This window comes from Petaurus breviceps, unplaced genomic scaffold (genome assembly GCF_028583685.1).
Source record: "Petaurus breviceps papuanus isolate PSGF00001 unplaced genomic scaffold, PetGlider_PUasm1.0 90740, whole genome shotgun sequence".
NCBI classification, from domain to species: domain Eukaryota; kingdom Metazoa; phylum Chordata; class Mammalia; order Diprotodontia; family Petauridae; genus Petaurus; species Petaurus breviceps.
Genome location: NW_027187330.1, coordinates 11,804,997 through 11,830,838, shown reverse-complemented (window position 1 = coordinate 11,830,838; position 25,842 = coordinate 11,804,997). Strand labels below are relative to the sequence as shown.

Below are 25,842 nucleotides of genomic sequence, written 5' to 3'. Positions count from 1 at the left end.
CTCTCTCTCTCTCTCTCTCTCTCTCTCTCTCTGTCTCTCTCTCTCTCTGTCTCTCTCTTTGCCTCTCTTTCACTCTCTCTATCACTCTCTCTCTGTCTCTCTGTCTCTCTGTCGCTCCCTCTCTCTTTCTCTTTCTCTCCCCATGATTTCTCTCTCTGTCTCTATCTATATGTTTCTGTACCTCTTTATGTATCTATGTCTCTGTCTCTATTTATCTGCTATTCTTTTGCTACTCTAAATGGTATCTCCTGAGTCTCTAGCAAAACCTTCTTATTGAACAAATCAGCCAATATCACTCCATAAAATATTAAAATACTAGTCAGAAACATTTAGCAAAGAGATGAAGCAATCATATAATACAGCATTCTACATACATAAAATTATGCTTCTAAACAGAAGACACATCTACCTACCAACATACATGTTGGTTGTGTGGAAAGAAAAAACAATACCTTAAGGAATCATAACTTAGAGACGGAACATGGTACTGAAGGCAAATGTCATCTCTGGACTAAGGTACATACTTTAACATCCCTTGTTTTCCTAAGAAATTTTCTATATAGAAATACAAAGAAGTAAGGGCCACTTCTGTGCTTGCTACTCTCCTTGAATTATTTTTTCTGGGCCTTTCTACTTCATTTTGGTGTGAGGCTACATCTTTAGAAAGTTTCACTATGTTGCTTTTCTTTGGGGCTGCTGCCATTTCAGTAAAGGCAGAAACCCTAAGCCTGGATTCTAAGGAGATTTTACTGCTCATTTACCTTTTCTGAATTCTTAGGCAGCAGGTTACAGGTCAGGACCTCTAGTCGGTTTTGCTAAGCAATTGGTGTTGGTACAGGCTTTCAGGTTTGACCTCAGACCTTTCTGGATGATCTTCCTATGATCATTTCTGTTCTCTGCTCAGCTCTTTCTAGGTCTGGGCTCCCAGGGAGCCCTAAGCTATTCTGTTAATCCAAAGCAAATTCTCTTCAATGAAATGATTTACTTCAATCTCATAGCGAAAAATCAATATCTGTATTTCTAATAGGTATGTCAAAATTAGGTTATATAAATTTATCCCATAGTCACAAAAGATTTCTAAGGATTAGGGTTTCACATAATTAACTTCAAAGTCCTCATGTTAATAACATGCAAATAAAATACTGAGAAACAATGCACTTAAGCTATCACTCTTCTGAATAAGCAGCTCTTTTTTCTTCTGGACTGCTTTCTCAGCATTTCTCTGAGATCTGTCTTTGTATTTTGCCATGTCAAATAGTGAAATTGTCCACATATAAAAGGGGTACCCCCAGTATAGGGAATAGTATGTAGTAACATGCATATGAATTTCATGCACACACATAAGTGTGTGTGTGTACAGGGTATACATTGGGAATTAAAATGATGAATTTGGGGGCATTCTTGCAAGAAATTAGAAATAAGTTTAAATATGTAAAATTAATTCCAGATTACAGACAAAGCCAGACAAAATTCTTTATTATTTGAAGTCCAATGAAGAATCACTGTACTTTATTTTTTCAGATGCCAATCATGGCCTACAAAATTTTTCACCTTAAAACATAAAGTTGAGAGAGACAGACAGACAGACAGACAGACAGACACACAGACACAGAGACAGAGAGAAGGAGGGAGGGAGGGAGAGGGAGAACCTCTTCTATGTTGTATCTGGGAGTAATTAGCTTGATTGCTTGTTATCTTTTGCCACAGAGTTTAATGTATCTGTGAGTCATTGTCCCATATTTCATTTCTTTACATACTGATATCAGGCCACAGATGTATTCCCAAAACAAAAGCATTGAATTGAACTAAAAGGAGCCGGGAGCAGGGGGGCAGGAAGCATGGAGGTCCAATGAATAGGTTGTCCTTCTCTTTGACCCTTCTATTAAGAATAACAAAGCATAGGAAATTAGGCTTATGATCACTACGGTTTTCAGATTTTTTTCCCCACTCAAAGCTACTCAGCATATTTGGCTATGGTGCTGTGTGCTAATGATTTTGCCTTGTACAGTATTCTCTTCATTTCCATGATTTGGTTTCTTAGGTACACATTGTACCTGACATTAATTGCTGTATCAGCAAGCACCCCAGCGTCCCCAGGGTGTCTGCCAACACAGGTTCTTAGATCTGCTTTGTTAAAGGAAAGCAACTCAAAATGGGTTAACAAGCTTACTTTAATCAGTCAAATATGTATCGTTTACCTAGCTCAGGGGAAAAAGGTCAGCACCCCAAACTTCAGAATATACAGACAAAATTATCAAGACAGAAACACATCAAGTAGACAGCTTTCCAAACTGTCCAACCATTACATCCATACCAAATCAACATCTGGGTTTTAACATCTGGGTTTTTCAAAGCCGAGGGGGGGCTCTCAACACAGGCTTCCCAGATTCCAGATCAAATCACAGAACACTTCTCAAGATGAGCCCCTAAAACAAAGCTACACATCAGGGCTTATATAGCCTTCTCCTGGCTCAGAGAATGTAACAACCTTATTGACCCACTGGCCAATCAAAAAGTATGTACTGAAAAACAAGCCTCCCACCCCAGGCTCCAGGTGCATTTTAGCCTAGGGTCAGGGAAGATCTTAAAAATTTACATTCCCATTACAATTGCAGACAGGAAAATACTTAAGCTATACAGTAGGATGACCCAAGTGCAAACATATATATATATATATATATATATGTATATATATATACACACACCTACATGCATATACATATACATATATAGACAAAAGTATATATCTGTATGCAAATAGAGGTATATGTTTTTGTGTGTATATATATCTATAGATATAGATATCTGGAGTAAATAGACCCCTTCAAAAACCAAAGATAATAAAGAGAAATCCAGAAATGAATTTGCCATCTATTTACAATCTGTTTAAGATGCAAAATGGTATTTTCTCATCTTTTTTCTTGGGCTTACTGTATGCTAGACTTCACAAAAATATGTTGTCTGCTCTACTCAGTGCAGTCTTGTAACTGTCTTGTCTTATCTTCTCATTACAATTTTGAACCTACAAAGTCTGAGAGCAAGAACGGTTTTAGAGTTCTCACGTTATGCATAGATTTGTCACAAAGAAGAGGCTTGAAATATTGATTCAATGTTGGACCTATGCCTTTACATTCATTAGTTTGTTGTTCTCTGCTTTTATCTTACCTAAGCAAACTTTATCCCTCACTCCCCATGGAACTCAGAATAGAAGCTCTCATAGTGATGGAAATAGGGGAGACAGTATAGCTTTGCAAAGGTTATTTACTCATAGAAAAAAATTGCAACCTGTACACATGGGGATACAAACAGTAGCTTGTGCACACAGTCTTCCATGTAGTCTTCGTTCTTTGAATATATGTGTGTATACACACATGCATGTATGGATCCATGTATGATATATGCATGCATACACTTACATATATGCACATATATTTACACGTAAAGATAATATCACTTGAGAACACTTATTGATGTTTAGTTATTTCAGTTATGTCTGACTCTTTGTAACTCCTAAACTGACTCTTTGTAACTGGGCATTTTCTGTCTTTTTTTTTTTTAGTATTTTATTTTTTTTAATTTTTTAAATGTTCTTTTTAAAAATTTGTTTATTTTTAATTTTCAACATTCATTTCCACAAGATTTGGAGTTACAAATTTTCTCCCCCTCTTTCCCCTACCCCCCACCCCAAATGGTGATTCCCTTCCCCCAATATGCTCTCTCTAATATCCTCCCCCATTCCTCTTATGACTTTCTAGTAGGGCAAGATGGATTTCTATACCCCAGTGCCTGTATATTTTATTTAACTGGGCATTTTCCTGTCCAAGTAGTTTGTCATTTCTTCTCCAGCTCATTTTGCAAATGAGGAATCTGAGACAAACAGTTAAGCGACTTGAACAGGGTCACACAGCTAGCAAGTGTCTGACGCCAAATTTGAACTTTGGTCTTCCTAACTCCAGGTCTGGCACTCTATCCACTATGCCACTGATCTGCCTCTTAATTTTCCATAATTATTTTGTTGCTACTGGAGCTTACACATTATCATTTGATTAATTTCCCTCCCTTCATGTTTTTCTTCCTCCCACTTTTAATTTTCTTCCTTTGCACTTCACACTTACAGTATTGATAAACTTTTTTCTTCTTAGGAACATTTTGTCAGTTACTGTCTAGAAAACTGTGATTTTGGTCTTTGTTTTGTTGAGCATCTCGATTTAAAACTAGAAAAAAAATATATTTTAATACCACTTAGTAAGAACTAACATAATACACTTATCCTAAATATTTTACAGTCCTATTTTAAACCTAGGTTTAAAAGAGGGACAGAAGGTAAATTATACTTGTGAGTCCTGCACTCTCCAATTTTTTTAAATGAGGAAATATATCTCCATTTTCATTTTTAGTGCTCTTCCCTTCATACTATTTACCACCAGTTTTCCTCAATTTTGATCATGATTTTCTATTTCTCTCTCCCTTCTTAAAATCTCTTTTTGTTTCATCTCTAAGATTATTTTTTTCCTGGCCATCTCTATATAACCTATTCTGTCACACAGTGTAGTGATTTTATGTAATCTGAAAACTGATAACCTCATTGATCTCACTTGAATATATGACATTTCATAATGAAAAATGTCATTTTCTAATGACTTTACCTTTAAATATCTTCTACCCCTTTAGTGTTGTTAGTACTTGATCTGTGAACATTATTAGAAAACATGCAGTGAATCAATTTGATGGTTGTCAGTCTTGCTTGTTTCATTCATCATGCCTACTTTGCTGACATGGCAATCCTGTTTTGAGTCCCTAATATAGCGATATGTAGGATATTATATTTATTATATAATATTTTTTAAATTAAAATTAAAAAAAAGATCATCCAGAAAATTCTTTCCAGTACTAGGGTATATGGATAGATATATTTTCTTGGAACTAAAACAAAGCTCATGTGGTATTCAATTTAACTAGAAGATATATTATGAGTGAATAGAAAGCTGGACATGGTTGCAGGAAGTTCTGGGACCAACTTTTACCTTGGACATATTGTGTCCATGTGACTTTGGACAAGTCATTTAGACTTTCAGTGCCCTTGGTAAAATTTTTAGTCTCCAAGTTACCTATTTACATTTATAGAGCTAGGTTCCTAATTGTAATAAGAATGTAAATTTTAAAGATCTTCCCTGCCCCTAGGCTAATGTGCACCTGAAGCCTGGGGTGGGGGAGGCTTGTTTTTCAGTAGATACTTTTTGATTGACAAGTGGGTCCAAAAGGTAGTTTCGTTCTCTGAGCCAGGAGAAGGCTATATAAGCCCTGATGTGTAGCTTTGTTTCGGGACTCACTTTGAGAAGTGTTCTGTGATTTGATCTGAATTCTGGGGAGCCGTTGTTGAGAGTCCCCCGGCTTTGAAAAACCCAGAATGTGGAAACCCAGATGTTGACTGGGTATGGATGTAATGGTTGGACAGTTTGGAAATCTGTCTACTTGATGTTTCTGTCTTGATAATTATGCCTGTATACTTTGAGGTTCAGGGTGCTGACCTTTTCTCCTGAACAAGGTAAACGATATATGTCTGACTGATTAAAGTAAGCTTGTTAACCCATTTTGAGTTGCTTTCCTTTAACAAAGCAGATCCAAGAACCTGTGGTAGCTGCAAACCCTGAGGACGCTTGGGGTGCTTGCTGCTACACTAATATATAAGTTCTCTGTATCAGGAAAATCTCAAATCCAGCCTCTATCCCTCTGTTAGTCACTAGGAATAAAATGATAACAATTAAAACTGCCTCTATATCAGAAGTGCTTGGATTCAACTGAAAGAAAGCATGTACAGTGATACATAGATACATAATAAATACAAAGTAAATAAACATAATATAAATGGGAGTTAAGATGAAAATAAACTAGATGAGTAATCTTTAATAAATTAAAAATGAGTGACTTACTTATTGCTTTTTATATTCCCTTCTAGTCTCTATTCCATTTGGGCATTCAAATAAGTGTGTGAACTTGATGATACACACTGAGCCTGATGATCTATCTTCCATATAGGGAGCTCCCTGGTGAGGAAATAACCTCTCCCAGTGCAATTGTACTGGAATTTATAGTCATTGAAAGGTGAGGAAATAACCTCTCCCAGTGCAATTGTACTGGAATTTATAGTCATTGAAAGGTGTCTTGGTATACTAAGAAATTAAATGATATGAACAGGTTCCTAGAGCTAGCATACATCAGAGGCAGAATTTGAACACAGGTCTTATTGACACCAAAGCACTCTAGTATACTATGCTTTTACTCAGTGCTTCAATGTAACTTTCTAAGATAATAAATACATCCTGTAATGAGTTGTGGATGGACTAAGGGAGAATTTCCATACCAGTACTTTCTATACTGATTATTATTAATTATTTATTTAATCTAATTATTATGTTATTTTCTTTTAATATTATGTTATTACTATGTTTATTGTAATATAGTTAATACTTATTTTATTATACCTTTTGTAAGTAATAATAATAGCAAAAATAATAATAACAATGACCTAGAATAAGTCCCTTAATCTCTCTCACCCTCAGTTTCATTATGGGTAAAATGACATACTCAACCTATAATACCTCTCCCATATAGGTGCTTTGAGCCTAAAATTATCTGTGCGCATGTGTTTTTTGTTGTTGTTTTGAAAACCTTAAATTTCTTTGACATCAGGGCCTTTAAACAATTACTTACTTACTTTTAGTGTACAACATTCAGTTCCTCAATCCCTTGAGTTCCAAATTCTCTCCCACTCCTTCCCCATGGTGGCCTGCAATCCAATATAGGTTCTGCAAATACCTTCACATTAAACATTAGTCAAGTTATAAAGAACAATTATAACCAATGGAATGGACGATGAGAAAGAAGGGAAAAAAACAAAACAAAAAAAGACAAAGAGCGAGTAGTTTGCTTCAATCTGCACTTAGACTTTGTAATTCTTTCTCTAGATGTGGATGGCCTTTTCCTTCATGAGTCTTTTGCATTGCTTAGAGGAGCCCAGTCTCTCAAAGCAGGTCAGCACAGATACAGTGTTTCCTTCAGGGCCTTTTTGGTACCTGTCTTTGTATTCCCAGGACTTAACATGGTTTTTGGCACATGATAAGCACATACTGAATGCTAGGAGTCTACCACAAAAACGCAATGGGGATAAGAAGCAGATGTAAGAGAAGCCCCTGGAGTCCCCTTCCTCTTTAAAAAGTCATACTTGTCTCTGGGAATACCACAAACAGCTGTAGCTCATCCCACTGATCTCTCATTTCTTTTGAGAAGATGGCATATTTTTGCACCTGTGCAGTTGTCAGCTATGAAAGTGAAATGATGAATTTTGCAAAAGTGGAACTGTGACCAAATAGAGAACCACGTACAAATAATGCCAAAAATTTTCCTTCTCTAGCCACCAGAAATAGAAAGACAAATTAATTTTAAAACAAAATCTATTTTCATTAGGAAATGGAAATACTTGCTGTCTTTCTTCTAGTTCTTTAGAGGTAAAGAACAATGATCCAAGAGATTTGATTTATGGCATGAAAACCAAGACCATTTCCAACCCTATTTAAACTTCACACTATTCTAAATCTCTATTAACCATTCTATGAACAAACACAATATAACCATAAAGAGACAGACAGAGAGAGAGAAGGGGAGCAATGAGTAAGGGAAGATTGTGTGTGTGTGTGTGTGTGACAGACAGAGCCACAGAGAGACAGATACAGAGAGAGAGAGAGACAGAGACAGATGGAAACAGACAGAAAGAGAGAGAGACAGAACAACAGAGACAAGTACCTTGCTTTGGGGAAGAGGAAAGATCTATAAATAAATTAGTCCTCAAAAATGCTATGTTCTAGATCTTTAGGATTTTCCTTTTATAGAATTTAAATTCAGCTATTGTTTGGGAGAATATGACCTTGAAATTTAGATGCTTCCTACAAGTATAGAATAGAACATTCAGTGGTATGAGGAGAATTAAAAGGAAGATGACCTCTTTTTTCCCCTTCCAATCCATATTAATCTCTTTTCTTGGGAGCATAATATGAGGATTTTCTCTCTATTTCAGTAACATGAAATTTGATCTCTTACACTCTTATGTTGCTTCCTAAATATTTCCTCTATGTATGCTTACCTTATCTCCCTTTTACTTGTTGAATGACATATCTCTACTGATAATTTTAGGGAATGGGCTGCTGGTAGGGACCCCATCATATGTGGAGTTTCTTTTTTTTTTAGAATAATTGGGGCTGATTACTGATGTCTAGGGTTCTAAATCTAAATCTTCAGAATTTAGCCATCTACTAGATTTAGCCATCAGGACTAGAAAGTCCTGAAAGTAATTTTTATTGTTAGTCAAAAGTCAAGACAACTGGTGATGGCCCAGAATGCAGTGGATGACCTTGGTGTCTTCTTTTTCTGACCAAGCTCTAACTGTTCTACATCACTTGCTTCAGTCATGGACATTGGAATATCCTTCATGGACACATGTCCTTTATGGGCAATGGAATAAATTGTCCTCATCTGCCCATTATGCTAGGGAAAGGCCCGACAAGTCACTTGCCATAGTGCATTCATAAATTGTTTAAATATCCTTATTTAACAAAGTAATTCATTAAGTTTTGCCCATTGTCATCTTCTCTCCAGTTTTCCTGATCATATCCTTATTTGTTTTCATGGATTAAACTTCAACATTTGCACAGATGAATTTCAAATCAACATTCTAAGCTCTTACCTCCTTTCTGATCTCTGGCTCCTAAATTCCAACTCTATAGGATATTTTATACAAATGTCTCATATAAGTACTTCAAGTATATCATGTAAGGTTAATCAAATAAACATAAATATCTCTGTATGACTGGAAAGTCACTTAGAATTAGGAATACAACAATAATAGCAGCAACAATTTCTTGATTTATCTATATTGTCTTAGGTTGTATGTAGCAATATTGAATCAGAGATGTAATGTAGTTAACATAATATAATAGAATTATATATATATATATATATATATATATATATATATTTACTATAAAAGTACATGATGAGGGAGGCTGGGCTAGAAAAAAAATCTGAAAAAGTCATAAGGGGGTTGTAAGCTGAATAGAGTGGCACATGACTGTCAAAGAGCTAATGATACCTATGCCTGCCTTAATTATAGTACCAGGTTCAGAGAAGAGAAAATGAGAGTAAGATTATATCTAGAAGATTGTTTCTCTTGATCACTACATTTTAGAAGATAAATTGACAAGCTGGAGAATGAGAGAAATCAAAGGTATGGTGTAATATAATAAAATGAAAATTCTAGTCATATTTAAATTTGAAGAACCAGTACTTACATGATAACTGTATTCAACAATTTGACATCATTGCTTATGGAAAAGAGATTAGTTTAAACCATACAGTTTGACTTCAGAAAGCAGAACAAGAACCAATATATGGAAGTTATAGAGATGTAGATTTCAACTCAACAGAAAGGGGGAAAATATAACAGTAATCAAGACTTAGCACTGCTTTGGGTAATGAATTCATCTACAACTCATTCTGAAGCCATCAAATGATAACCACCAAGTAGAAGCTGAATGTCCTCAGTTTTTAGTTCTTAATATATAAGATTCTTGCTGTAAGTTGGGATTAAACTAGATATCCTTTCAATTTGGCAATTCTATGACTGTGATTAAAAGTCAATTAATTTTATTTCCTAATATTTCTTCTGGTCAACCCTGCTTTAAAGTAATGTCTGATTCTTTCTTATCTCTTCTACTATAAATCTAATTGGTTGCCAAGTACTTTCCAATTAAAATCATTTTCTTAATGGAAAACAAACAAAATATCGAAATCCCCAAAGGTATTTCAGGAATCAATCTAGTAAAATAACTTACCAGATGTTTCCATTTCTAGACTTTCCTCTTATCTGACACATCACTGCCAAATTAATCTTCTTGATTCATAGGTCACCTTATATCACTAAACTGCTCAAAAATGTTCTAGTAGCTCCTTATTGCTTACCAAATGAAGTTTTGCCTCTGCAGCCCAACATTTAATGACCTTTCATATATTTTCAATCTTATCTTCCTTAGTCTTTCTGAAAGGAAAAGACATTGAACTAATCTGCATCTCTTTATTAGATGCTACTTTTTGAATTCTACCCCTTTCTTTGATATGTTTCCTACCTTAGGAATTGTATCTTGCAACCCTAAGCAGACAACCTCTGCCTGTTAATATTCTCTCCATTCTTTGAGGTCCAACTAGAAGTCTCTGTACACCAAGAGGAGGCAAATGGGCCCAATACATATGGTGAAATTGATGATGAAGTAGAGGAAACAAAGAGGATATTAATAGGCTATGTTTAGAAAAACAAAGAGGATATTAGAGAGTATGAAGAATCAAGATGCTATTAACTTTGCTTAGTGAGAAGTTTCTTAGTGATTTTGTGAGCTAATACAAGTGTAGTTGGGCTTTCATGGTGATCTAAAACTTAAATGAATTCAGTACTTTAGACTCATAGTAAATCTACAAGATATGGCAGCTAGTTGTCAGAGTGGATACAGCACTGGGGCTTGGAATTAGGAAGACCTATCTTCCTGAGTTCAATCCAACCTCAGACATTTAATTTTTGTGCAACTTTGGACAAGTCACTTAACTCTGTGTGCCTCAGTTTTCTTATCTGTAAAATGAACTAGAGAAGGAAAAGGTAAAATACTCCAATATAATTTCCAAGAAAACCCCCAATGGGGTCATGAAGAGTTTGACAGAACTGAAATGACTCAACAAGTCTATGAGGTAGAATAGAGATAGAAGAAAATCCAGACAACTAATTTTAAAAAGAGCTGAGGTTCATCAGGGAAAGAACCTGCTATTCTGTAGACATATATTGAGAAATGATAGTCAGTTTTTTATCCCCGCCCCCACTGATAAGCTAGGATCTCTTCAGTGTTTTTGGAAATGTGATATTCATTCAGGAAGTAACTTTATTCTATAAGGAACATCTAAACAATGGAGGTTATCTTTTCAGCATCAGAGTTGACAGGTGTGAGTGAAAGGGATCTCCACTGACAACGAAAATTTCTGTATTTGCCGTGGTCCCAAATCTGCAGTTACTGATAGTATGAAGTAAATTCTTACTTTGAGAAACCATGTTTTGTCAGATTATGTTCATGTTTTACATATGTGTAAACAGGTGTGGAGGAAAAAAAAGATAAGGGAGGAAGAAAGCACATTTTCAGAGGAAGTGGTGGGCATGAATTTCAAATGTCATTAGCAATGTGGCTTCTATAATTGTCCCATATTCATCAGGAGCATCTATTTCTGCTTTTCTGGATCAATGTGCAATTTCACGTGGTTCTGACAGCATGGCAAAAAGTAGAGTGTAGGTGAAAAATGTGTGTACAAAGGAAAAGAAGAAGTCTGGCAACAAAGATCCATTTGACAATTTGACCAGTCAAATTAATCAAAAATGACTAACTTTCTAACTAGGAAAAAACATCACTGTTCTTGCCTGGATTCCTTAAGATATTCTTAAGTTATGTCCTATAATTTTTCTTACATATTTCTTTACTTCTTGGGAAGACTCATAAAACAGTAACTGGATCTACATTTATTTTGATGATATAACATCTAATTACTTATATTTCCTTAACTTTGCTTTTTTTTCCTAAGAGAATTGTTTCAAATCCCTCTTTTAACTTATGTAATAAGCAACACCAGCTGAGTCAAAGAATATCCAGAGACAGATAAGCAATGCAAGGGTCCAACTCGATGTGCTATTGTGAGTCTCATGACAAGACCTTCCGAGACAGAAGGTGCTGAAAGATATACCACTAGTAGTTGGTACAGTGTGTGAGGTACTAAGAATAGTAGAGACTGAACATATGATGGGATGAATGTCACATTTTATATTTTTTCTTCATTCCTTTTTATCAAAGTCTGGGGGGGAACAGGATACAGAACACACACATATGTACAAATTGTAAATATTAATTTCCTTGTTTATTATTAGGAAAATATTGAGCCCTTGATGTAAACAATAATCATGGTAGTCATTGCTCACAATTTACATAAACCAAAAATTTAAAGCTGACCCCATTTCTTCTACTGATCTCCCTTGTAACCTTGAATGATTACTTAAAAAGGAACTCTGAAGTATTCTGAAAGATGAATATACTCAATATGCCAATGCTTTAATGAAAGCCATTATCATAACTAGAATTTGCATATGATTTTTTTCTTTGCAAACACCTTATTTGTATTATCTCATCTGAGTTTTATAAGTATACCCTAATTTAAATACTATAAGTACCCATTTCTTTTGTTGCTTAGTCATTTTTAGTTGTCTCTGACTCTTTATGAGCCCATTTGAGGTTTCCTTAGCTAAGGTACAATAGCGGCTTGCCATTTCATCCTCCGGCATATTTTATACTGAGGCAAACATGGGTTAAGTGATTTGCCTAGGATAACATAGCAAGTGTCTGAAGCCAGATCTGAACTCAGGAAGATGAGTCTTCCTGATTCCAAGCCTGGAACTTTATCCACTGAGCCACCAGCTTCCCTAGAGCTACCCATATTCCTTTAGAATTAAAAGAAAGAAAGGGTCTTAGAAAGATGAAAGGACATGTGCACAATCACACAGTTATTGACACTTAGCGAGTTTTATCCCAAGTCCTTCCAACTTAAAGACCAACATTCTGTTCACTACACCTTGTGACTGCCTCTAAGATGTATATATCTATGTGTGTATGTATGCATGAATTAATATATAAATATATGTATATGTGTTTATATGTGTGTGCATAAGTATGTGTGCAACTGGATAGATACATATATACATACATACATGTGTATACACCTTTCTATATATAAATATAAATTATATATAGATAGATAAATAGATAATATCTACATATAACATATAACACACATATGCATATTTAACTACGATCTTTGACATTTCTCAACAATTAAGTAATATACCTTAAACCAAATAGCAGTTGCCACTATGTGAAAGCTATTGTGAAAAAATGGCAGTCTTCTAAGAATAACTTCAGCTAGATAAGTGCCATTCAGGTGGTAGTGATCCCTTTACCTGAAGAGACTCAGCATGGAAGCAGCCACAGTGGGCACATATTCAGCTCTTCACAGTAGTCCTAAGTGCAAAGCCAGCTGGAGGAAAACCTAAAGTTAGATCCCTCACTGGAGGATTAATTCATCTGTGTTCTATTGACTGAGAAATGCATTGACATTTTCTTCCTGATAATACCAACTTGAAAATCTCACATATCTTGCCACTCTAAAGGACTGAAGACTTTGAAAATAGTGTAATAGGGAAGTTTTGAAAATACTTGTAGTAATTTAAATGATTGCTATCTATATTTGATTATTTATACTATATTACAAATACTACTTAATAATAATAAGTATGTACTAATAAAGCTTAAGCAAAAATAAATATAAATAAGAAAAAATATAAAATTAAATTTTAAAGCATTTTATTAATACTATAGGACCATTTTTTGCTCTCACTAAAACATGATTATTGGTAATGCTACTTCTGCATGAACACTACTTAAATGTTTCATTATTTTTGAACATCTTCTTTCAACATTTTATGATTTGATGTTTGCATTCTAATTTCCATTAATTTAAAATGTTTTTTCATTGCTTTCATAATCTTAAAAGATATCTCAAAAGTAACATATATCTAAATGAAACATGTCATTGACTATACTTATGAATTGCTGATATTATTTTATACAGCAGATAAAAAAGAACACAAAATTTGTTTAAAATCTGCAACTAAATTTTTACCTTCTCTCACATCAATCTTTACTGCAAATTAACTAGAAGTTACTTTACTTCTCTAATATTAACAAATGGGTTCAGTATCTACTGCAACACTTCAAATGAAATATTTTAAGGATATTAGAACTGCAAAGCAGTAGGATAGAAATTAATTTTTTTTCTATAATCTCCTAGGATTGTTTCCTGATTACATGTAAAGACCTTTTTCAAAATTCATTTTTGCATAAGATTTTGAGTACCAAATTTTTCTGCCTCCCCCATCCCCAAGACAGCAAGAAAGCTGATAAAGGCTATAAATATACAATCATGTTAAACATATTTCCAAATTAATGATGTGGTGAAAGAAGAATAAGAATAAAAGGGCAAAACCATGAGAAAGAAAAAAAGTGAAAAGAGTATATTTCAATCTGCACTCAGACTCCATATTTCTTTCTTTGGATGTGGTTAGCAATTTTCCATCATGAGTCCTTTGGAATTGTTTTAGATTATTGTATTGCTGAGGGTATCTAAGTCAGTCATAGCAGGTCACCACATGTTGTTGTTACTGTGTACAATGTAATCCTTGTTCTTTCCTGATTTTTCTGAAATCTCCCATCTATCTATCATCATTTCTTATAGAAAAATAGTATTCTCTTGCATTCATGTGCCACATCTCATTCACCCATTCCCCAACTGATGGGCATTCCCTGAATTTTCAGTCCTTTTCCACAATAAATACATCTACAATAAATAGTTTTGTAGTTTCCCATTTGTATGATAACTTTGGGATACAGAACCAGTAGTGATATTGCTGGATCAAAAATATACACAGTTTTGTTGCCCTTTGAACATAATTCTAAATTGCTCTCCAAAATGGTTGAATCAGTTCCCTACTCCAATAATAATGCATCTGTGTTCCAATTTTCACCCATCTTCTCCATCATGTATTGTTTTCCTTTTGTGTCATATTAGCCAATCAGATAGGTATGAGGTAGTACCTTAGAGTTGTTTTAATTTGCATTTGTCTAACTAATAGTATTTCAAAACTTTTTATATTGTTATAAATAGCTCTAATCTCTTCATCTGAAAACTGCCTGTTCATATCCTTTGACCATTTATCCCTTGGACACTGATATGTATTCTTATAAATCTGAGTCAGCTCTCTATATATTTTAGAAATGAGGGCTTTATCCCAGATTCTAGCTGTAAAAATTGTTTCCCGGGGTGTCTAGGTAGGGCAATGAATAGAGCACTGGCCCTGGAGTCAGGAGGATTTGAGTTCAAATCCGGCCTCAGACACTTAACACACACAAAACAGCCATGTGACCTTGGTCAAGTCACTTAACCCCAATTGCCCTACCTTCCTCCCCTCCAAAAAGCAAAAAAAAAAAATGTTTCCCAACTTTCTGCTTTCCTTTTAATTGTGGTTGCATTGACTTAGTACAAAACCTTTTTCTAATATAATCAGAATTATCCATTTTATGTTTTATAATGTTCTCTATCTCTTTTTGGTAATAAATTCTTCCCTTTTCCATAGATCTGCCAGGCATACTATTCCCAACTTTAGAAGTTTGCTTATGATATTCCCCTTTGTGCCTAAATCATGTACCCATTTTGACCTTATCTTTGTGTACAGGGTGACGTGCTGATCTATGCCTGATTTCTGCCATATTATTTTCCTGTTTTCCTAGCCATTTTTTGTCAAACAGTGAGTTCTTTTATCTCAGTTTATCAAACAGTAGGTTACTATCATGTCATGTGAACCTATCCATTTCCACTGAGCCAACATTCTATTTCTCAGCCAGTTTTTATGCTTGTGGCTTTATATTATAGTTTAAGATCTATTAAAGATAGACCACATTCCTTTGCATTTTTTCATTAATTCTCTACATATACTTGACCCTTTGTTCTTCCAGATGAATTTTGTTATTTTTTTCCTAGCTCTATAAAATAAGTTTTGGTGGCTTGATTGGTAAGACACTGAATTAGTAAGTTAATTTAAGTGGAATTGGCATTTTTATTATATTAACTTGGCCTACCCATGAGCAATTGACATTTTTCTAAGTATTTAGATCTGATTTTATTTTTGTGAAAAGTGTTTTGAAATTGTGTACATATAGTTCCTGGGTTTGTCTTGGCAGGCAGACACCCAAACGCTTTATATTGTCTACTATTATTTTATTTTAAATGGAATTTCTCTTTCTCCTGGGCTTTGTTGATAATATAAAGAAATGCTAATGATATATGTTGGTTTATTTTATATCCTGCAATTTTGCAAAAGTTAATCATTTCAAGAAGTTTTTTAGTTGATTCTCTAGGATTCTCTAAGTTTATTATCATATCATCTGCAAAGAAGATTAATTTTGTTTCTTTATTGTCTAATTTAATTCCTCCAATTTCTTCTCTTATTTCTAAAGTTAACACTTCTAGTACAATATTGAATAACAGTGATGTTAAGGGTCATTCCTGATATTACTTGGGATGTTTCTAGCTTATCCTCATTATATATAATGTTTACTAGTGGTTTCAGATAGATACTTCTTATCATTTGGAAGAAAATTTCATTTTTCTCCTATGCTCTCTAGGAATGGGTGCTGTCTTTTGCCAAAAGTTTTTTCAGCATCTATTGAGATAATCATATGATTTATGTTAGTTTTATTATTGATACAGTCAGTTATTTTGATAGTTTTCCTAATATTGAAGAAGCTCTGAATTCCTTTGAATGAACACCACCTGGCCAAAATATATTATCCTCATGATAAATTGCTCTACTCTCTTTGCTAATATTTTATTTAAATATTTTCTGCATCGATATTCATTAGAAAAATTGGTCTATATTTTATTCTCTGTTTTTGATCTTCCTTTTTAGGTATATGTATCATATTTCTGTCATAAAATAAATTTAGTAGTACTCCATCTCTGCCTATTTTTCCAAATAGTTTATATAATATTGGAATTATTTTTTTTAAGTTTGGTAGAATTCACTTGTAAAACCATCACGTGCTGGGAATATTTTTTCTTAAATAGTTCATTAATTATTTATTCAATTTATTTTTCTAAAATGGGTCTATTTGAGTATTTTATTTCCTCTCCTGTTAATCTGGGAAATTTATATTTTTGTAAATATTCATCAACTTCCATTAGATTGTCAGATTCATTGACATAGAGTTAAGCACACATATCTCCTCATTATTGGTTTAATTTCCTCTTCATTGGTGGTGATTTCACCCTTTTCACTTCTGATACTGGGAATTTGATGTTTTTTCTTTTCTTTAAAGATCATATTAAATAAAGGTTTATCTATTTTGCTAGTACCCTGTAATTATGAGTTGGATCATTTTCTTAATTTAAATTTTATTAATCTCTCCTTAAGTTTTCATTATTTCTAATTGGGTATTTAATTTGGAATTTTCAATTTGTTCTTTTTCTAGATTTTTAGTCACATGCCCAATTCAATGAACTCCTCTTTCTTTATTTTTTTCATGTTAAGCATTTAGAGATTTGAAATTTCTGCTTAGAACTGCTTTGGCTGTATTGCATAAATATTGGTGTGTTGTCCCATTGTTCTAATTCTCTTTGATGAAATTATTGATTGTTTCTGTTATTTGTTGTTTGACACAATCATCCTTTAGGAATATATTATGAATTTCCAATCAGTTTTTAGCCTATCTTTCCATGGTCCTTATAATATGTCTTGTAATATGTAATATTATTGCATCATGATCTGAAAAATACATTTAATATTTCTGCCTTTCTGAATTTGATTATGAGGTGCTTATGCAACAACATATGATCAGTTTTTATGTTGGTTCCATGTACTGCTGTACTGCTAAGAAAAAGATATATTGCATTCTATCCCCATTCAATATTTTCCACAGGTCTATAATATCTAACTTTAAAAAAAATTCCATTCACTTCCTTAACATTTTTGTTGTTTATTTGGTGGTTAGATTTGCCTAGTTTGCAGGGCGAGGTTGAGGTCCTCCATCAATGTAGTCCTGCTGTATACTTCTTCCTTTGACTCATTTTACTTCTCTAAGAATATGAATACTGTATTGCTTGGTGCATACATATTTAGTATTGATAGTACTTCATCATTCATGGTATCTTTAAGTACGACAGATTATTTCATTGTCTCTTTTAATTAGATTTTTTTTTTTTTGCTTTGTCTGAGATCAGGATTGCTGCTCCTTTTTTTTTATTTCAGTTGAAGTGTAATGTATTCTGCTTGTCTTTTAGCTTTATTCTATGTATATATCTCTCTTTCAAATATATTTCTTGTAAGCAGCATATTGTAGGATTCTGATATTTCACCCACTGTACTATCCACTTTTATTTTATGGGAGACTTCTTCCCATTCACATTCACAGTCTTGACTAATGTGTATTTCCCTCCATCCACTTTTCCCCTTGTTTATACTTTTCTTTCTCCTTTTACCCTGTCTCTCCTCAACAGTGTTTTGTTTCTGACCATCACTTCCCTCAATTTGCCCACCCTTCTGTTAGTACCCTACTTTTCTTTCACCTTTTCCCTCCTATTTTTACCTTCCCTTCTATCAGTCCTCCCTTTCCTTTTTCTTTCCCCTATAGGGAAATAGAGTAAGATAAATTTCTATACTCCAACCTCCTTTCTTTCCTTCTAATGTAATAGGCCTTTTGCACTCTTCACATGATATAATTTATCCTATACTGACTCCCTTTCCTCCTCTCCCAGTACAATTCTTTTTTTCACCCATTAATAATTTTTTATCATCACATCAACGTCAACTGCTTCCCAGACCCTCTCTCCATGTATACTCCTATTAACTGCCCTCATAGAGATATAGTTAAGAGTTACAAGCCACATATTCTTGTAAACAGTTTGAAATTATTGAGAATATTTATTTTCCTGTTCACTTTTTTTTTTTTGCCTTTTGGAGGGCAATTGGGGTTAAGTAACTTGCCCAAGGTTACACAGCTAGGTTTTGTGTGGGTGTGTGTGTGGGGGGGGGTGTGGGTGTGTGTTTGTGGGTGTGGGTGTTAAGTTTCTGAGGCCAGAACTGAACTCCTCTTCCTGACTCCAGGACCGGCACCTTACTCATTGTGCCACCTAGCTGCCCCACCTATTCACTTTTTTATATTTCTCTTGAGTCTTATATTTGAAGATTGAATTTTCTCTTCAATTCTGGTATTTTCATCAGAAAAGTTTGATAGAATCGATGCATATTCAAGCACACTTTATGTTAACTTTATTTTTCTTGTTGTTGTTAGGGTTTGTTATTATTTTGTTTTGTGTTTTCTTTTGCAGCATGACTAGTATAGAAATGTGTTTTGCACAACTTGAGATGTATAATCTATATTGAATTGCCTTTCTTGTTAAGGAGAGTGTAGGATAGGGAGGGAAGCAGTTTGGAATTCTAATTTTTTTAGATAATATTAAAAATACATATAACTGAGAAAAATAAATTAATATTAAAGCAAACCAGCAATAAAGACAAATGCAAAAGATTAAATACTAAATTTGATTATACAAAATTTTAAAGGTCTTTAAAAACTAAGTGATAGCAATGATCTCTGAAATATTTGCATTAAATATCTCAATACAACTTTATGTATGACATATAGACAGTTGATAGAAATCCATAAGCCCAGAAGTCATTCCCCAATAGATAAATGGTTAAGTGATATGAATTGTTTTCAAGCTATTAATGACCATATGAAAAGTTTATTTTCAGATCACCTAAAAGTGAAATGCAAATCAAAACAACTACTTCATTTCATCTCAATCCTGGAATGTTGGCAAAGATGACATGAAGGGCAAATAATTAATGTTTTAGGGATTGTAGACAGTTAATTAGAGTAATACAGTGTGATGGAATCCACTGTTCATGTAAACTACAGTGATATAATTTACAAAAAGAAAATGTCCGTATACACCACAATATTGATGGCAGTACTTTTTCTGTTAACAAAGAACTAGAAAAAATGTGGATGTCCATCAAATGAGGAAAAGCAAAATAAAAATGTGGTACATGTGTTGTAATGAAAAAGAAAGAAGTTTAGAAACATGATGGATACTGTGCATCTTTGACTCATAAGTTGATAGAAAGTCAAGTAAGCAAACCCAGAAAAAAGTCTATTCAATGAATATAATAATATAAAGAGAACAACAGAACAAAAGAAATTGAATATTTTAAAATTATAAAGAAATAACTTTGCCGAAAGAAGAGATATGAAAAGATATAAACTCACACTCATATCCCCTTCTTTGCACAGATGCATGTCTGCAGGTATGGAATATTACATCTAACTTTAAAAAAATTATATTCGTTTTGTTTTTTTTTTCTTTTCCTTCTCCTTTTCACCCAAAATTCTTTGTTGTGAGGTATGTTTCCCTTAGAGGTTAGAGAAAAAAGAAATAGAGGTGTTGTTAAAACAAGTTATCAATAAAAAGAATTTTCAAAATTATATATTCTACATTTTCAAATTTGTATATATATATGTATATGAATATATAGTATTACTTTCAAGTGAGCAATTATAAGAGTTATAAAGTTACATTATTTTCAGAAACTAAGAGACAAGAGACTACATATCTTGAAATTAAATGTGGTCAACTCTCTTAAATGTTGAAGAGAATTCAAAAAGAATAAAGACGAAGAAGAGGTCATTAGATTTGGCATTTACAAGAACATTGCTAACCAAAAAGAATAGTTTGAATCAAATGATGAGACAAGTGTATCAGGAGGTCAATAAGGCTGAGAATTTGTAACACTGTAAAAATGCTGTTAGTCTTAAAAATAAACAAGCTCTCGAAGTCTGGAAGAGCCTTAGATTTGGTAAAAGAGTTGGAAAATGTACCTCTGTTCATTCTATCTTACTCCATCCAAATGGGAAAAAAAATAGGAGAGGGGAGGTTTTACTTTCTGGCCAATTTCCTGAAGGAAAGACTGTTTTGAAGGGTACCACATAGTCATGAAGAGACCTAGATAGAATTTAGGAATGATGAGTAAGGTGGGAGTTTTTACTCTCAGTATATATGTGTCTCGTTTGATTTATAAATAGAAGGATTAACATCCAACCCGTAGAATACAAATGATGGGAGGAAATAACATCTTGGATTACTGATATATAATAAATGAAGAGAGTAGTGTGGTTGATTTGGAGACCCAATCATGATGAACTAGTGCCAAGAGAGTAAAATGTGACCCATTTTCCCATTCTTACATTGGTTGACCATACACCAATAGGAGTTGAGCCCATGGTCTCAAATTATTGGGGGCAGTTATATATCACCCTAGGCCTAGTTTACCTAGAAAGTGAATTGCATGTTTAAATCCTTTGGCCTATTATTTGCCACCTCTTTACTGACTAAAATATTTTATGAAACTTAAATGCCATGGCTTTCAAAGGTCAATGACTATAGCTATTGCAAAAGAGGTTGGGTGGACTATGAGTTTGCCAAATTCTATAAGAAATTTTGGTTTGGATATATTCTTTAATTTTTTATTTATTATTGTTACTTTTCTTCCCCCACATATGTCCCTCGCCAACAATCTTACTCCTTCTAGAGACCTTCCTTTGTAACATTTACCTAGAAATCATCAATTTTCAATTGTTTTTTCCATCATATCCTACTCTCTGTGACCCCATTTGGGGTTTTCTTGGCAAAAAAAAATACTGGAAGTATGTAAAACATTGTTATAGCAACTCTTTTTTGGTGGCAAAGATTTGGAAACCAAGGGGATACCCATCAATTGGGGAATGGCTAAACAAGTTGTGGTATATGAATGTAACGGAATACTATTGTGTCATAAGAAATAAGGAGCAGACAGAATTCATAACCTGGAGAGACTTATATAAACTGATACTGAGTGAGGGGAGCAGAAACAGGAGAATGTTGTATATAATTACAAGAACATTTTATCTGTGAAGACTAACTTTGATAGACTGGGATCTTCTCAGAAATGCAAGGCTATAAGGCAAGTGCAAAAGACTCATGATGGGAAAAGCTATCCACATCCAGACAAAGAAATACGGAGTCTGAGTGCAGAGTGAAGCAAATTACTTGCTCTCTCTCTTTTTTATTTTGTCTTATTTTTTTTCTTCTTTCTCAGTCATTCCATTAGTTATACTTCTTTACATCTTGACTACTGTTTATTGTGAAGGTCTATGTGGAACCTTTATTGAAGTGCATGCCATCTTGTTGGGGGAAACAGGGAGAAGAGGAAGAGGGAGAAAAGTTGGAACTCAAAAACTTTAGAACTGAATGTTGTAAACTAAAAGTAAATAAATTTAAAAGAAAAAATTCCTGGAGTGGTTTGCCATTTGCTTCTCCAACTCATTTTAAAAGTGAGGAAATTAAGGTCAACGTTGTTAAATAGCTTGTCCAAGGTCACACAGCTCATAAATATCTGAGATTAGATTTGAACTCATCAAGCTGAGTCTTCCTGATTTCAGACTTGGCATTCTATCCACTGTTCCACCTAGTTGCCTGTAATATATAACCAAGCAAAACAAATTGAGATATTGGCTGTATCTGCCAATGCATGGGCTCCTTACTTTGAATCTATCACCCTCTCTAAGAGGTTGAAAAATGAATCATCAGTCTTTTTGAAGCCATGCTTGGTCAACTCCTTAATCAAAGTTCTGTGATATTTCAGAGTTACTGTTCCTTACATTATTGTGGCCATGATACAAATGCTTCTCCTGTTGGGTTACCTTGTTTGTCACTTAATTATGTATTAGTTTATATAAGTCATTGCTTATTTCTCTGAATTCGTCATGTTCTTTCATTCTTATGTCACTATTAAAGTCAACTGTATTCATATAAAAAACTTGTTTGACTGTTTTCCAACTTATGAAAAATTACTTTTTCTAGTCCTTTGCTACAACAAAAAAGTGATTCTTTCACATATAGGTCTTTTTTTTTCTCTTGAAGAAACCGTTAAGGTTTTCGTCAGAATCCAAAGACCACTTCATCCATCTATCACAAGATAAAGACACCAGTCTTTTAGCGTAAAACAATTTCTGAATACTCCAATAATGTTGTTCTACATCATTATTCCAAAAACTTAATCCCTTTTAAGTTTTCCTTCACATCATTTTTTTTTTGAGGGGAGAAGGCAGAGTAACTGGGGTTAGGTGACTTGCCCAAGGTCACACAGCTAGTGTTAAGTGTCTAATGCCAGATTTGAACTCAGTTACTCCTGACCCCAGGGCTGGTGCTCTATTCACTGTACCCCTTAGCCACCCCTGAAGCATTTTTATAGAAATCTATACTACCTCTTCTCCGCCCTTCTACAGTAAAAGACACTGCATATGAATTAATTTATTTTTACTAACTTTTGAGATCCATGTCATACTGCCTGATAATAAAAATAGCCTCAGACTGTGGTGCTTTTCAAGTAGTGTGTATCCTTTCCACAGTTGTTCAGTTTCCTCTTTCACTGGCATCTGTGAACTCTCACTGTTGTCCTCATGCTTTCCTAACACAATTTCTTTGCCTCTCTCCCCTCAAAATTTATAATCTTCTTTCTAATTTGCTCCTGTTCATCAGTTTATGAACTAGATAACCAGAAAATCAAGCTTGCTATTGCAAACGTCATCTGAAAAAAAGAGCATAGGAGTTTTTGATGGGGGTTAAACTGCTGGTGTTATCATTTTCAAATTGAGTGAGGTGCACCACAAAGTGCATCTATTCTCCCATCAAATTCTGATCTTTTTTTCCTATGAGACTCTAGCATACCATGTAAATTACAGTGAAGAAAATCATAGCAAGAATAACAGCTGTTACCCACATAGTTTATAAAATTTCCAAAGTACTTTGATAGGTTATATCATTTAAGTATCACGACATCCCTGCAAAGTAGGTGATATTATCATCCTTTTATAAATGGAAAACAGTGTGGCTAAAAGGGTTTAGTGACTCGCCCAGGGTCACATAGCTAGTTATTATGTGAGACTGCATTTGAACTCATGAAGACAAGTCTTCCTGACTCCAGGTCTTTCTATCTACTTGTACAACCTGTCTACCCCCTGGCTACAAGTGGGACAATTTGTCTACTGACCATATCTATGTTAGGAAAACATTTTGGGATAGAGTCAGATTTGTTATTTCACTGATGTAGAGATCTCTTAGATGAGGAAACTTCCTCTCCCAGTGTAGATTTATATTTCCTCTGCAACTTAAAAGTCTTAGAGAATTGCCTAGAATATGTCTACAGTAACAGAGTAATTTTCCCAGGTGTAGAAGTAACACAACTAGTATGTGCCAGAGACTAAATATGAATGCAAATATTCCAAGGCTTGCTAGCTAACCATTCTACTACCCTGCTTCTCAGAAAGGAAACTATAACAACACCAGGAATATGGTCCATTACTTCCAACTTTTTGTATGCAGCTAGGTTAAAAGCTTAACAAGTGTAAAAGTTTAGATTTGAGAATAATCATAAATTAAAAGATTTACTTGTGCTAATTCTTCAAGCCCAAATTGGAATAAAAATGTAAATAAAATAGTTTGTCAGAGATCTGGCAAGAAAGTTCAACAATTTTCATATCTAAAGCTGATAATGTCCAGAAATATGTGGGTTATCTTATTAAGATTCCTAGCAAATAGAATCTGAGTTTATAATGAGAATGAATCATTAGAGTAATGAGTACTGCCATAAAGCAATTGATCAGAAGCATGCTTTATGTATCATTTTTGAGACAGATGGGATAAACAAGTTGTATAAGTGCTACAGCTTCTTAGATCATAAGATGTGTCATGCTTAGGTCAGAGAAGTGATATGCTCAGCATTCCTTCTCTGACAGTAGCACCAAAAGATGTTTTTTGTTGTTTTCAATAAAGTATATCTAGTATATGTTTGTTTATTTAAGAGTGGGTGTGTGCATGTATGTGTGTCAGAGAGAGAGAGAGAGAGAGAGAGAGAAACCAGGATTTTTCTTTTTTCTTTTTGAGAACCTCAGTGTATTATGGAGCTAAACACATCTTTTTGTTACCTTTAGAAGGGGACTTCAGACATTATCTAGTCTAATCTTCTTCCAAGCATAAACATTTTTCCACAACAGCCCAAACATATGGTCATGCAGTCTCTGCTTGAATATTTCTTGTGGCACAGAGGCAACCTACTTGAAGAGTCAATCATTTTCTTTGTTGGGCAGATCTGATTTTGAGAATGTTCTTAAGTATATTCAACTTGAAAAACTGAATAACTGAAATCCTTGTAATTACCGAACTCACTGATCCTAGTTCTGCTATATAGAACAACACACAAAAAATTCTCCCTCTTTCATTTGATATCATTCAAGTATTTAAATGAAGTATTCATAGCCCTCACCTCAAGTATCTCCTTTTCTAGTATAAGTATCTCTGTTTCTTTTCATCTTTCCCCAAGGAATATTTTTCGGATACATCACCATACTGTTTTATATACTTTGTGAATTAGTACTCTGCAGTACTAATGGTTAATATAATTTTAAATATATGCTGAGAATTGAAAGTTATACTCCAAATATAGAATGATCAGTGAAGCATTTACTAGGGAAACTAACTTCCCTCAAATGTACAGATCTAAAGTTGGCCACATAGCTGACCACATCTAAAGATGGCCAAATAGGCCATCAAGTCTAAACCATCTCATTTTACAGATGAGAGAGCTGAGGCTTTGAGGAGTTAAGTGGCTGGCCAATGTCATGCAAGTAGTTAGAGTCAGTGGTGAAATATGAACTCAGGGGTTCTGACTGATGAGTTCATGCTCTTTTTAATACTCTCAACTTTTAAAATATAATTTAAATGTGTATGTAAGAATGTGTATTTGTATGTATATGTATATATCTATATATGTATGTGTGTATATACACACACACATATGGTTTTGTATATATTCATACACACATATACATACACACACTGTTGGTTCATTTTGAGTTTGTGGTCTTCTAAACTCCCTGAATTTTTTTTTCACATAAATTGCTCCTAAGTCAGTTCAATAATGATGTGATTGATTTTTTAGCTAAAATACAGAAATTTGAACTCATTGCTTCTAAGTAAAAACTTTCACATTATATTCTATTTTTCTAA

The 25,842-nt window shown here is 34.0% G+C and overlaps 1 protein-coding gene across 1 annotated transcript in view; it reads left to right on the top strand.

Annotated features, from left to right (window-relative positions):
• NRG3 (neuregulin 3) overlaps positions 1-25,842 on the top strand; it is a 1,209,945-nt gene that overhangs the window by 823,137 nt on the left and 360,966 nt on the right. The window lies entirely within an intron of this gene.